Source organism: Lycium barbarum, chromosome 4 (assembly GCF_019175385.1).
Source record: "Lycium barbarum isolate Lr01 chromosome 4, ASM1917538v2, whole genome shotgun sequence".
Classification (NCBI taxonomy): Eukaryota; Viridiplantae; Streptophyta; class Magnoliopsida; order Solanales; family Solanaceae; genus Lycium; species Lycium barbarum.
The window spans coordinates 75,621,484-75,635,017 of record NC_083340.1 but is presented as its reverse complement, the minus strand read 5'-3'; positions in this window follow the sequence as shown (position 1 = coordinate 75,635,017).

Below are 13,534 nucleotides of genomic sequence, written 5' to 3'. Positions count from 1 at the left end.
CCTGCTGAGATAGTGCACCAGAAATCTTGTCATGCATATAAAAGGCACTCTTGCCTTTATTGATCAGTTGACCAGAGATTGCCTCATACTCCTGCAGTATCTTCATGATTCTCTTCAATGACTCTCCTTCTGCAGATGCAAATATTATAGTATCATCTGCATATGCCAGATGATTGATATTTTGACTCCATTTAGGCATGCCATAGCCCACATACTCAGCATTGTCAAATTCTGCATTTAGAGCTCTTGATAACACCTCTGCTGATAACATAAACAATGCAAGTGAAAGTGGATCACCTTGTTTAACACCCCTAGTTGAATGAAAAAATCCTTTGGCCTGACCATTGAAGAGGATGGAATACCAGTAATTTGCAATCAACCTCAGAATCATGTCAATAAATTGACTAGCAAATCCCATTCTGCTAAGTAACTTTATCAAATATGACCAAGATACTCTATCATAGGCTTTTGCCATGTCTAATTTGATCACCACATTTGCTGGTTTGCCCCTTTTTCTGATGTCTGTCACTATTTCTTGTGCCAACAGCACATTCTCAATAATGCTCCTCCCTTGAACAAAACCTGCTTGATTAATAGAAATCAACTGTGGTAACAAAATCTCCAATCTATCATGAACAACTCTTGACATCACTTTGTTGATAAAGTTACTTAAACTTATAGGTCTTAAGTCTGAGTAACTTTGAATCAACTCCTTTTTTGGTAGTAACACAAGATTTGTGTGAGTGACTGATTTTGGAATAGTATGACCCTGAAAGAAAGCCACCACCATCTTGTATACATCCATGACAATTATGTCCCAACATGTCTGGTAGATCACTCCAGGAAAACCATCAGGTCCACTAGCACTTGCTCCACTAAGGTTGAAAACAGATTTTTTGACTTCATCAACACTAGGCATTTGACAAAGAAGATCATTTCTGTCTTGGTCAATCAAAACATGAATGAGTGACAACAAATTTTCATCTCCAATTAACTCTTCTTGTGCAAATTGTTGAGAGTAAAAGTGCACAGCCTCATCTGCCATTTGATCTTCATCCTCAATCCATGAACCATCTGAGTTTTGAATTCTTTTGATCTGCAATTTCTTCCTTCTTCCCTTTACTAGATTATGGAAAAATCTAGTATTTTTGTCTCCATCTACAAACCAATCCAGACCTGATTTTTGTCTCCAGTACTCCACTTCATAATGCAAATATCTTTTAGTCTCAGCCAGAGCTTTCTGCAAAACCACTCTATTTACTTGGCTTGGATTTTGTTCAAACAATTGTTCCTTTAACCCCACTATTTCCTCCCTTATGATCAACTGCTTGATATATCACCAAACACTTCCCTACTCCATTTGGATAACACTCCTTTTAGTTTTTTCATCTTGCTTTTGAAGTTTATGAAAGGATCATCATGCTCCCAAATGGACCAATTCTGCCTGACTGTATCTAGGAAAGTTGCATGTTCTATCCAGAATGATAGAAATTTAAAAGGTCTAACCAGATTTTGATGCTTGTCCCCATAGGTACACATAAGTGGAGCATGATCTGAACCAGTTCGTGCAAGATGTTCCACTTCAATGTGTCCAAAGTTATCCAGAAGCAATGAATTCACCAACATCCTATCCAATCTCACAAAAATACATGTTGCATCTGCTCTACCATTCCACCAAGTGAAGGGACTACCCTTAAAATTTACCTCTTCAAGCTCACAGGAGTTTATGCAAAAAGAAAAGTCTTCTATATCCTGGGGTTGAACAGGATTACCCCCTATCTTTTCTTCATCATTCAACACCACATTGAAATTTCCTCCTATTAACCAGGAACAAGATAAGGTATTGGAGAGATGATATATATCCTCCCATAACTCTATTGTCACGACCCAACCCCGTGGGCCGTAACTAGTGCCCGAGTTGGACACTCATACACACTTACTTACCAAATCGGTGTACAAATATATTTAGCACACATTGGCATATACAGATGCGAAGAACAGATGTCGTCTTAAGCGGTCACATATAGCAAACGTATCACACGAAAGCCGGTAAGGCTGGCATCAAACACATTGCCCAAAGATATATACATAGGTATACACAGACATACAGGCCGTTTCGGCCATCCTAGCAGATAGGACCGCTTAAGACGCGAATCAACGGACATAGCTGCACAATAACGACCCATGACCCACATATATGTCTACAGGCCTCTAACAAAGATAACAGAATCATATGACGGGACAGGGCCCCGCGGTACCCCTGAATATATACATAAGGATATACAACGGAATAGTCTATACCAAAATATGGGCTCCGGAACAAGGGAGCACTCCAAAGCATGTAAAGCATAGAGCAATATGAACAGAATCATGAGCGGAATAAATAGTGCAGAATATTAGTACAGAAAGTAAGCACGATATGCAAAGTAATAAAAACAACTTACTGGAAACACAGACCATGCATGCCAAGAACGGTATCCGGTCCCTTGCGGGACCCGGGGAACGTGGCGCCACCCTGCCTTTGGCGCCACACACATCATACTCCAGAAGTTTTGCTCCGTAATCTCTGACACACATCATAATATCACATCATAGTATCACATCATATATGGTTCGGCGAACCACAAACACATTATAACACCGTAACACATCTAACTCCGGAATATATATATGGCACCCGGCCCTCAAGCGGGGGACCCGACGAACCGTACGCACGATACATACCGGCCCGGGACTGGGCGAAAGAAGTAATGACACATGTACGAGCAGAGTAGTGAAGGATAGGTACACTTACCGGCCTCTGAAGGCTCAGAAACGAGTTTCGGGTCAGTCCGACTTAGTATGAGAAAGTTATGAGCGTTTGAAGTACAAAACGTTCTATAAGCGTTTCAGAAGCTAATTTTGGAAAATCAAAGCCATAATCATGTCAGATACCTATCGAATACCGTTATGAATCAAATCAAATAGAACTGTTGGAATCATATGTACATATCGTAATATATCAAGACTTAATAGAATAATTGGACGGGCTTCTATATGCAGATCAAAACATTAGTCATATACCTTATCTCTCAAGTGCTAATTTGGCAACATATCAAATAGATCTTCGGACGTCATAGATACTGATCAAAATCACATGAAACGGCTTATGGAAATCAAGGATACTAGCCATCCTAGTGGCTCTAAGAATGAAACTTTCTTTGAAACAATACATATACGTCATTTGTTCATTTCATAAAGATCATGCCAAAGGAAAGAAAGGTAAGCCTTACATACCTTGCCCGCTTTCTACGCTAGTCTGAGCTTAAGTTTTTGGCTTCGCAAGATCTACAACAATAGTCATACATACCAAACATTAGCCATAAACACTTAAGAGTCCAATTCTAAACCAACATTTAATCTACTGAAATTTCGGCAGCATTTCCCTTTAAATGCTACATCCCCGAGAATTCAACTCGGCCAAACATACAACAACAAATCCGAGAATTCAACTCGGCCAACTTAGCAACAACAATGCCAATAATTATTTCTACAATATCGACAATCAATTCAAAACACATTCCAACGTTCACAACTCCTTTCTACAAACTTTGACGACTTTCCATTTACATTAAATTCATACTTGCGCACATTTTCAAGTTCTAATCCGAAACCATTCAATCAATATTCAAGAGTACTTCAACCAATCCATACTATATTCAAGACAATCCAACCAATATGCCATTCCACCCGAAACTTCCCAAATGCAATAACAACAACAACAACACATTTTCTCTTTTCAAATTCATGAATTATACTAACAATTCACACACTAACAACATTACCTTCCATAACTACAAAGATGACATTAAAATCACATTAGCTTCTTAAGACAACTCTCCAACACTTACAACTTCAACTAAAATTATTAAACTTTCATTATCAACATAGAATCCACAACAACAACAACTAAAACACTAAATAAAATAACCGAATCATTGTTCCTACACCACACATGCACACGGCCACAACCCTACCTCCATATTTTCATTCATTTTCACACACTACAACATTCACAACCATCCATAACATAGAAAAGAAGGTTGATTCTTATCTTTTCTCCTTAGCTTCTCACTTAGCTTGATTATAAACTTGCACCAAAGAGAAGTCTTCTTGATTTAACAATTATGCCACGTTTAAGAGGACCCTTGAATTAGTAGGAATACTAGAAAAATATATTTTTTGGAATCAAAATTCAAGGCTTCCAATTTCTCCCTCTTGGCCGTATGGCCTTCTTATTTTTGGTCTTCTCCCCAAGTTTCTTGATTCTTCTATAGTTGAATAATAAATATGACCATTAAGCCACCTTTATGTACATATATAATTTGTCCATGTGGGCCAAAGCCCATCCCAACATAACTGGCCACTTGGCCCATTTCTCTCAAGCCCATTTTTTTTTTTGCTTTGTAATTCATGAAAAAAAATTATTCTCCAAATTCCAAATTTTCCCTTAGCTTTCTTCAATATTACCATGGACCGTCTTGTGAAATTCCCTTTTTGCCCCTAGCCTTCCTTAACATTTCCACATCCATAACTCTTATAAACAACTTGCGTGCTAAACAAGGTTAAAATATAGGCTTGCTCTTAACCTCCCGCAATTATCTTAAATTATCCAAATGTACAAAATGCGGGATATAACATCCTTCTCCCCCTTTAAAACATTCGTCCTCGAATGTTGAACTGACCTCATGGGGTATTGTAATACTTCCGGGGGTCTCTTTTGTGGAAGACTAGATATACTGCTTTTAACTCAGTGGCAACTCTGATTCATGGGTGACTTTGCCAGTACAAGTATAATAGTTATATTCCCTTCCAAGGCTAGCTTATCAATATCCGAAACGTATATACGTGATATTACTTTGCCATTTCTCATCCTTCGCAGTCCAACTATTCTCATGACAACTTATGATTTGAGTTCAGTTAATTCCTTAACTCGCAACATTTTTGGGTTCTCGTCGCGATTTTTCCTCGTTTCCTTGCCTCACATCCCTCGATGCCAATATACTTGTCTGTAACTTCCTTGGATTGGTGATCGTTCCATCAATCGTTATTCCTTACTGGCTCTCCGAGGGCTTCCTATAATTACATTTGGGCATAGCTTCACGTTAATTATACCATCCTATGGCGTATACCTTCATGTTAAGTATAATTAATGGTCCATGAACTCTTCTCTAATACCCGGTGGCCTCTTTTTTTATCTTCTATTCATATAAGCAGCGTGCTTCCTTTCTTCGAGTAGTTATTAACTACCAACCGTTGTTACCTCCTTCTAACCGTTGTCATGCGGGGCGTCCTTTGGATTTGTTACCCTTTTCATTGACTTTGCGGATTTAGCTTGTATACTCTTCTTACTCTCTTTACTACCCTTTTTGGCACACCTTTGCATAACTAGGTACCACACAAGTTCTGCTCGGTACGGGGAATTAAATCCATGATCAAGGAATATCGAGACTTGTGTCAGCATAAGGCATCCTCTCTACATGTTTGCCATATTTTCCCTATATCTACCTCATCGTACACTCGTTGTCAATTTATTTCTACGTCCTTTCGTATCCTTTACGATGTACCAACATACCCCGAACTCTGGCCCCGAGCTAATAAGTCTCCTTTTTGGGGGCTTGAATTGTCATGGTTCCTCTTGGGTCTAATATGTTCTCCCCCCCCCCCCCCCCCTTTATTAAGGGGATCTGTATACGCCTATGTCCCTTAAGTGGCTATCGCTTTTCTGCGATCTTCTTACAATTGAAGTTTCTCCATCGCGGAGTCTGTCATGTCTATCTCCTCGATAACTACGTTCTCGTATTTAATCGATTTGCTATTACTAACTTATTAAAGTATCCTCCGTACTCCCATATGCTTGTCCTATTTTCACCGTTAATCTTCCTCAAGTTTGTTTCTCTTTTTTGTCCTATTCTATCACACTCTAGTTCTTTTACCGACCTGTCTTTCAAATTTCTACGCAAATAATTTCATGCTTTGCCCGTCGGCTCTTTTGGGGCTTTGCTCAATCATGTTTCTTACTTTTCACTCTTTCCGACATTTTGGTCTCCTTACCTTCCCTTTACTCACTCCCTCTTTCCTTTCCAAATGTCGTTGTATTTGAATCTTCCAATCTTAACCTGTAGTGAAGTCAGTATCAGTCTACCTTATAACATCCGTACCATCCCTCTCGCTTTGTCTCTTGAATTCCGTTCAGTTAACGTCTTCCATACATTGCAACTCTGGTTGGTAGGGTCCACTTATCGATCGATACAGTCACAAATGGGATGTTATATGCATACATATACATTTATTACCATTTTGTTTACAAAACATTTCCCAAATACTATTCAAACTTACTCTGATTCCAAAGCTGCGTTGCGCTTTCTCCCTCCTCACCAACTTAGTCTGCCTTAGCCCACACGACCTCTTTAAGGTTTCTAACCACTCCACATGCTCTAGTTTCCTTTAGGTTACCCCAAATTCCCATTTGTCTCTTATATTTACATTTGTGGAAATTTTTAGCATACTTCCCAGGGGGGTCACCCATCCCAAAATTGCTCTGGCCCTAGCACGCTTAACCTCGAAACTTTAGTGCATTTCGATACGTTAATGCTGGTATAATTGCACCCACTACCCCACACGACCTTTATCACGTAATTTAAGGCAAGTCGGGGTCTTAACAATTTCCAACACGTTCTCGTAGTGGGTCCCACCCCGATCTAGAGAGGGTCCTTTTGCTTTTCTGACTATACAATTATAGTGTTGCCCTTTTGAATCCTCAATATTCACTTCCATCTGTACATATGATTACCTTTCATCCGGGGTTCCTAGATTCACACTGGTGGCGGAGACATCTCAGTCGTCGTTACTTATAACCATTGGGTCATCGACCCTTTTTAAATTTCCGTTTGCCGTCATTAAATAGTACTCTACAGAAGTTACACATACATAGAAAATTCCAAAGTGAACTTATATACCTATAGCCGATCAGTCTCGGGTCTGATCTGGGGAGCTGTCATGTGAAGTGTGCTCCTCATCATCGTCTGTCTGCCATCCGCTCGTCTGACTCCCGTCTTTGCTCGCATCTGAATCGGAAGAGTACAGATAACTAGGCAATTCCTGGTTTACTGACGGCCAGGATAAGGGACTTGAGTAGTCCGTAACACTCACCGGGGAGGCCTGCCTAACATAGTGCTCCACCACAGGAGCAGCTGGCATGGCCCCAAAAATCTCCTCCTCCGGTGTACCAGAAAAATGCTCGGATGGATCTGTATCGTAACTATCCTCCTCCCTAGGGGTAAGAAACTCTGGAGGAATCGTCGCCGGATCCTCCGAGGGATCTGTATCATAACTGCCCTCCATGGGATCCTCTACTCTGGGGGTCAAAAACTCTGGAGGAATTGTTGCTGGGTCCTCCGAAGGATCAGTCTCAATCGAATAGCTGGGGCTACTCTTACTCGGTCCTGGCGATATCCTAGGGGCCTTCTTAGCGCCCCCACTATCTGAAGCTGTCCTTTTTATCTTTCGTCAATCTACAATCACCTGCACGAAGAGGATCAGAAACGATTTCCCAAAATACTGACACTATCGCTCTTTTTGGAGCCTCGCTGTAGACACAACAATTCGTTGGAAGGGAACCATCCTAATAAATACAGCTCTATCGCCACGATCTAAGATAAGAAGGAAGGGTAACATCCTAAATTTCCTGTAGCCTCCTGTTTATAGATGTGGTGCACGACACACCGATAAACAAGACTCTACTAGACACGGCCTGCAGACATTCCGAGGACAAACCTGGCTCTGATACCACTTGTGTCACGACCCAACCCCGTGGGCCGTAACTAGTGCCCGAGTTGGACACTTATACACACTTACTTACCAAATCGGCGTACAAATATATTTAGCACACATTGGCATATACAGATGCGAAGAACAGATGTCGTCTTAAGCGGTCACATATAGCAAACGTATCACACGAAAGCCGGTAAGGCTGGCATCAAACACATTGCCCAAAGATATATACATAGGTATACACAGACATACAGGCCGTTTCGTCCATCATAGCAGATGGGACCGCTTAAGACGCGAATCAACGGACATAGCTGCACAATAACGACCCATGACACACATATATCTCTACAGGCCTCTAACAAAGATAACAAAATCATATGACGGGACAGGGCCCCGCGGTACCCCTGAATACATAAGGATATACAACGGAAGAGTCTATACCAAAATATGGGCTCCGGAACAAGGGAGCACTCCAAAGCAGCAGAATGGATAGCCTAAGCTGTCGGGTCCCTCACATGGACGTCTGTACCTGCGGGCATGAAACGCACCCCCCGAAGGAAAGGGGGTCAGTACGAAATATGTACTGAGCATGTAAAGCATAGATCAATATGAACAGAATCATGAGCGGAATAAATAGTGCAGAATATTAGTACAGAAAGTAAGCACGATATGCAAAGTAATAAAAACAACTTACTGGAAACACAGACCATGCATACCAAGAACGGTATCCGGTCCCTTGCGGGACCCGGGGAAAGTGGCGCCACCCTGCCTTTGGCGCCACACACATCATACTCCAGAAGTTTTGCTCCGTAATCTCCGACACACATCATAATATCACATCATAGTATCACATCATATATGGTTCGGCGAACCACAAACACATCATAACACCGTAACACATCTAACTCCGGAATATATATATGGCACCCGGCCCTCAAGCGGGGGACCCGGCGAACCATACGCATGATACATACCGGCCGAGGACTCGGCGAAAGAAGTAATGACACATGCATGAGCAGAGTAGTGAGAAACTAAATGCACATAAATCAAGACTCGATGGATAGGTACACTTACCGGCCTCTGAAGACTCAGAAACGAGTTTCGGGTCAATCCGACATAGTATGAGAAAGTTATGAGCGTTTGAAGTACAGAACGTTCTATAAGCGTTTCAGAAGCTAATTTTGGAAAATAAAAGCCATAATCATGTCAGATACCTATCGGATACCGTTATGGATCAAATCAAATAGAATTGTTGGAATCATATGTACATATCTTAATATATCAAGACTTAATAGAATAATCGGACGAGCTTCTATTTGCAGATCAAAACATTAGTCATATCCCTTATCTCTCGAGTGCTAATTTGGCAACATATCAAATAGATCTTCGGACGTCATAGATACGGATCAAAATCACATGAAACGGCTTATGGAAATCAAGGATACTAGCCATCCTAGTGGCTCTAAGAATGAGACTTTCTTTGAAACAATACATATACGTCATTTGTTCATTTCATAAAGATCATGCCAAAGGAAAGAAAAGTAAGCCTTACATACCTTGCCCGCTTTCTACGCTAGTCCGAGCTTAAGTTTTTGTCTTCGCAAGATCTACAACAATAGTCATACATACCAAACATTAGCCATAAACACTTAAGAGTCCAATTCTAAACCAACATTTTATCTACAGAAATTTCGGCAGCATTTCCCCTGTAAATGCTACATCCCCGAGAATTCAACTCGGCCAAACATACAACAACAAATCCGAGAATTCAACTCGGCCAACTTAGCAACAACAATGCCAATAATTATTTCAACAATATCGACAATCAATTCAAAACACATTCCAACATTCACAACTCCTTTGTACAAACTTTGACGACTTTCCATTTACATTAAATTCATACTTGCGCACATTTTCAAGTACTAATCCGAAACCATTCAATCAATATTCAAGAGTACTTCAACCAATCCATACTATATTCAAGACAATCCAACCAATATGTCATTCCACCCGAAACTTCCCAAATGCAATAACAACAACAACAACACATTTTCTCCTTTCAAATTCATGAATTATACTAACAATTCACACACTACCAACATTACCTTCCATAACTACAAAGATGACATTAAAATCACATTAGCTTCTTAAGACAACTCTCCAACACTTACAACTTCAACTAAAATTATTGAACTTTCATTATCAACATAGAATCCACAACAACAACAACTAAAACACTAAATAAAATAACCGAATCATTGTTCCTACACCACACATGCACACGGCCACAACCCTACCTCCATATTTTCATGAATTTCACTCATTTTCACACACTACAACATTCACAACCATCCATAACATAGAAAAGAAGGTTGATTCTTATCTTTTCTCCTTAGCTTGATTATAAACTTGCACCAAAGAGAAGTCTTCTTGCTTTAACAATTATGCCACATTGAAGAGGATCCTTGAATTAGTAGGAATACTCGAAAAATATATTTTTTGGAATCAAAATTGAAGGCTTCCAATTTCTCCCTCTTGGCCGTATGGCCTTCTTATTTTTGGTCTTCTCCCCAAGTTTCTTGATTCTTCTATAGTTGAATAATAAATATGACCATTAAGCCACCTTTATGTACATATATAATTTGTCCATGTGGGCCAAAGCCCATCCCAACATAACCGGCCACTTGGCCCATTTCTCTCAAGCCCATTATTTTTTTTTTGTTCTTTGTAATTCATGAAAAAAAATTATTCTCCAAATTCCAAATTTGCCCTTAGCTTTCTTCAATATTACCATGGACCGTCTTGTGAAATTCCCTTTTTTCCCCTAGCCTTCCTTAACATTTCCACATCCATAACTCTTATAAACAACTTGCGTGCTAAACAAGGTTAAAATATAGGCTTGCTCTTAACCTCCCGCAATTATCTTAAATTATCCAAATGTACGAAATGCGGGATATAACATCTATCCTATCAGAAGCACTACATTTAGCATATACTAAATTAGTAATAAGATACTGATTCAAATCTTGTAAAAATAGCTTCAAAGTAATATGCTAAGGGGAATCCATCCGAACTTCTTCATCTATATTACCAGCCACAAAATACCAGATTTTACCATTACAGTTGGCATTGGCTAAGCACATGCCCAACCTTCTTCTATACTGGTTAATTGTCCTGACCTGTTGAAAAGGTTCCATGAGAGCAATCAAAAAGAATTTGTGATGTCTGTTTAACATTTGAACCCTCTGAAAGGTTTTTTGTGTCTTCACTGACCTAATGTTCCAAATGAATGACTTCAACATCATTTAACATTAGATTTAGTAGCATTCCTCTTTGGTACCACACTGAGTGGAATTTGCTTGTCAATAGCATTCTTCTTGCCTTTCTTCTGACCCTTATTGTTAGACTTGCTATTAGGAGATATATCTGCCTGCTTAAGAATGTTTTCCTTATTTTGTTTAATATTCTCTTCCTTGTCTTCTTTGTGTAGATCTCTGACATCCTCCTCTACCTCCCAACCATCTATATTATGAGAGATCAGGTCATGTAATTCTTTGACTGGGGAAGATTTTCTACAAAATGTCACTTGATGCTGGTCAGTCTATGAAATCACCATATCCTTTTCTGATGAGGAATGATCTGGTGGATCTGCATCTTGCTCCACATACAATTGCTCCTCATCCACTACTGTTGCCTCTATGGATTGCACATTTTCCTCCATTTTTTCTTCTCTTTGCTCAGGAATCTGAGTTATCACTGAGTGAGAACCCTCTGAAGGTTCTTTTACTCCATGTAGTCTTGTATCCTCAAAATCCACATGCTCATCATGTTCTTGATGATCATTTTGTTTCTGCATCTCCTCTTTGTCTGGATTATCTAATGTTCCTTTTTCTGCTGTATTGGTGCCTACTTCTCCATCAGTTTTACCATGTTCTCCATCTTTTTGTTGGTTTTCTCCTGTATTCAATTCCTTTTCTGCTTCATTGGTGCCAACATGTTTTGGTTCTTCCACACTGTCCCTTTTACTGGAGTCTCCCTCAGTATTACTTTGTACTCCATCATCATATTGGCTTCTTCCTACTATCAATTCCTTTTCCTCCACCTCATCAGCCAAGGAGCTATGAAATTCTTTTTCCTGAGTAGTGCCTGGCATAACTTCCTGAGCATCTGGTTGAGTGATATCTGCATTATTCAGCCTTGTCTCCACCTGGTGACTTTGTCCATCCTTGTAGTCATTAACATTATAAGTCTCCCCCTCATCTTTGAATGTACTTGTACTTTGTATCTCTCCTTCCTCCACAGTGTTTAGTACATCAAACTTGTTTTGCACCATCACCTGTAGTTCTGAATCATCATCAATCTTTGTAGCACCTTGTTCACCTTTTCTTTCATTCCCCTTATCAGAAGTATTAGTTTTTGGGACATACTTCATCATATGATAATTTCTGCCATGATACCATCTACGTGCCTCCTGCTTGCCTTTATCTTTAACAACTTGTGCCTCTTGATTTCCTATATCCTTCACCCCTTTATCTGATCCTGTAACCTCAACATTTGTTGTTTTCTTCAATTCAGGATGAAGGATTCTACACTTATATCTAGAATGGCCTTGAACCTTACATTCAGTGCAGTATTTTGGAAGGAAATCATATTGAATTTTGACTTTCATCTTCCTGATGTCCTTTGTATCCTCATTCTCTATTTCCAACATCAGAAACTGAGGTAATTCAGTAAGGAGATCAACTTGGACCTTAACTCGAGCACAACTAGGTCGAGTTTTATTTATAGTTGCAAAGTCCAATTGTAAAGGCTTTCCAACAGCAGAAGACATGGTAAACAATGATTCTTTGACAAAGAAAGTAGGTAATAAGTTTGGAAAAGAGATCCACGCCATTGACTGAGATGTTTCTTCATCAACTTTGAACCTAGAATCATAAATAAGAGGCCTCATCTGATATGTAACACCATCTTTGGCCTTCAAATAATATGCACCTCTAGACGTAAGATTGATAAAATCTTCCATCAAAGAGCATCTGATCAAAACATGTCTTGGCCTAAATAATCCAACCTTGCAGTCACCTTTTAATCCACATTGTGATGGTATAATGCTACGTAGCTCATCCAGCTCCGGCCACCAATGGGAAAATTTGCCAATTACTGCATGTCGAAGGTCTTCCAATATCTCCATTCGTTTGAGTTCAGCCTCGGTCCACTTCACCATTGGAATACCATCAGCATACGTTAGATTCTTCCTAGGTATAGGTTCACATTGCTGCTTCATTGCTGCACATATTTCCTCTCTACCCGTTAATGTATTGGCAAAGCTTTTTAAAGAATTAGAGTATGTAGAATAGTTTACGTTAGGGTTTGAAGAATTAGGGTTTGGTTGAGACGAAGAAAAAGGTAGTATATTGGATTGAGGTAAGGGTGGGAATATGATGGAGGAGGTTAGAGGAAGAGGCTGGTCAGCCGCCAACGACGGCTGACCAGTGGCCGGAATGGCCATATTACGGCTAGGTTAGGGTTTGTAGTATTAGGGTTTGCATGAATTTGGAGGAGAGAGAAGAGAGCGTTTTCCAGTCTCTATGTGTATAGAAATTGACCCAATGTTTTCTATTTATAGCTATTGTGATTGTCGGGTGAGGCCATATTATTGTATATTTTAATATGTGGCCCTGTGTGGCATTATTTTGGGTTGCTATGCAGGATGGTAGTGGTATAA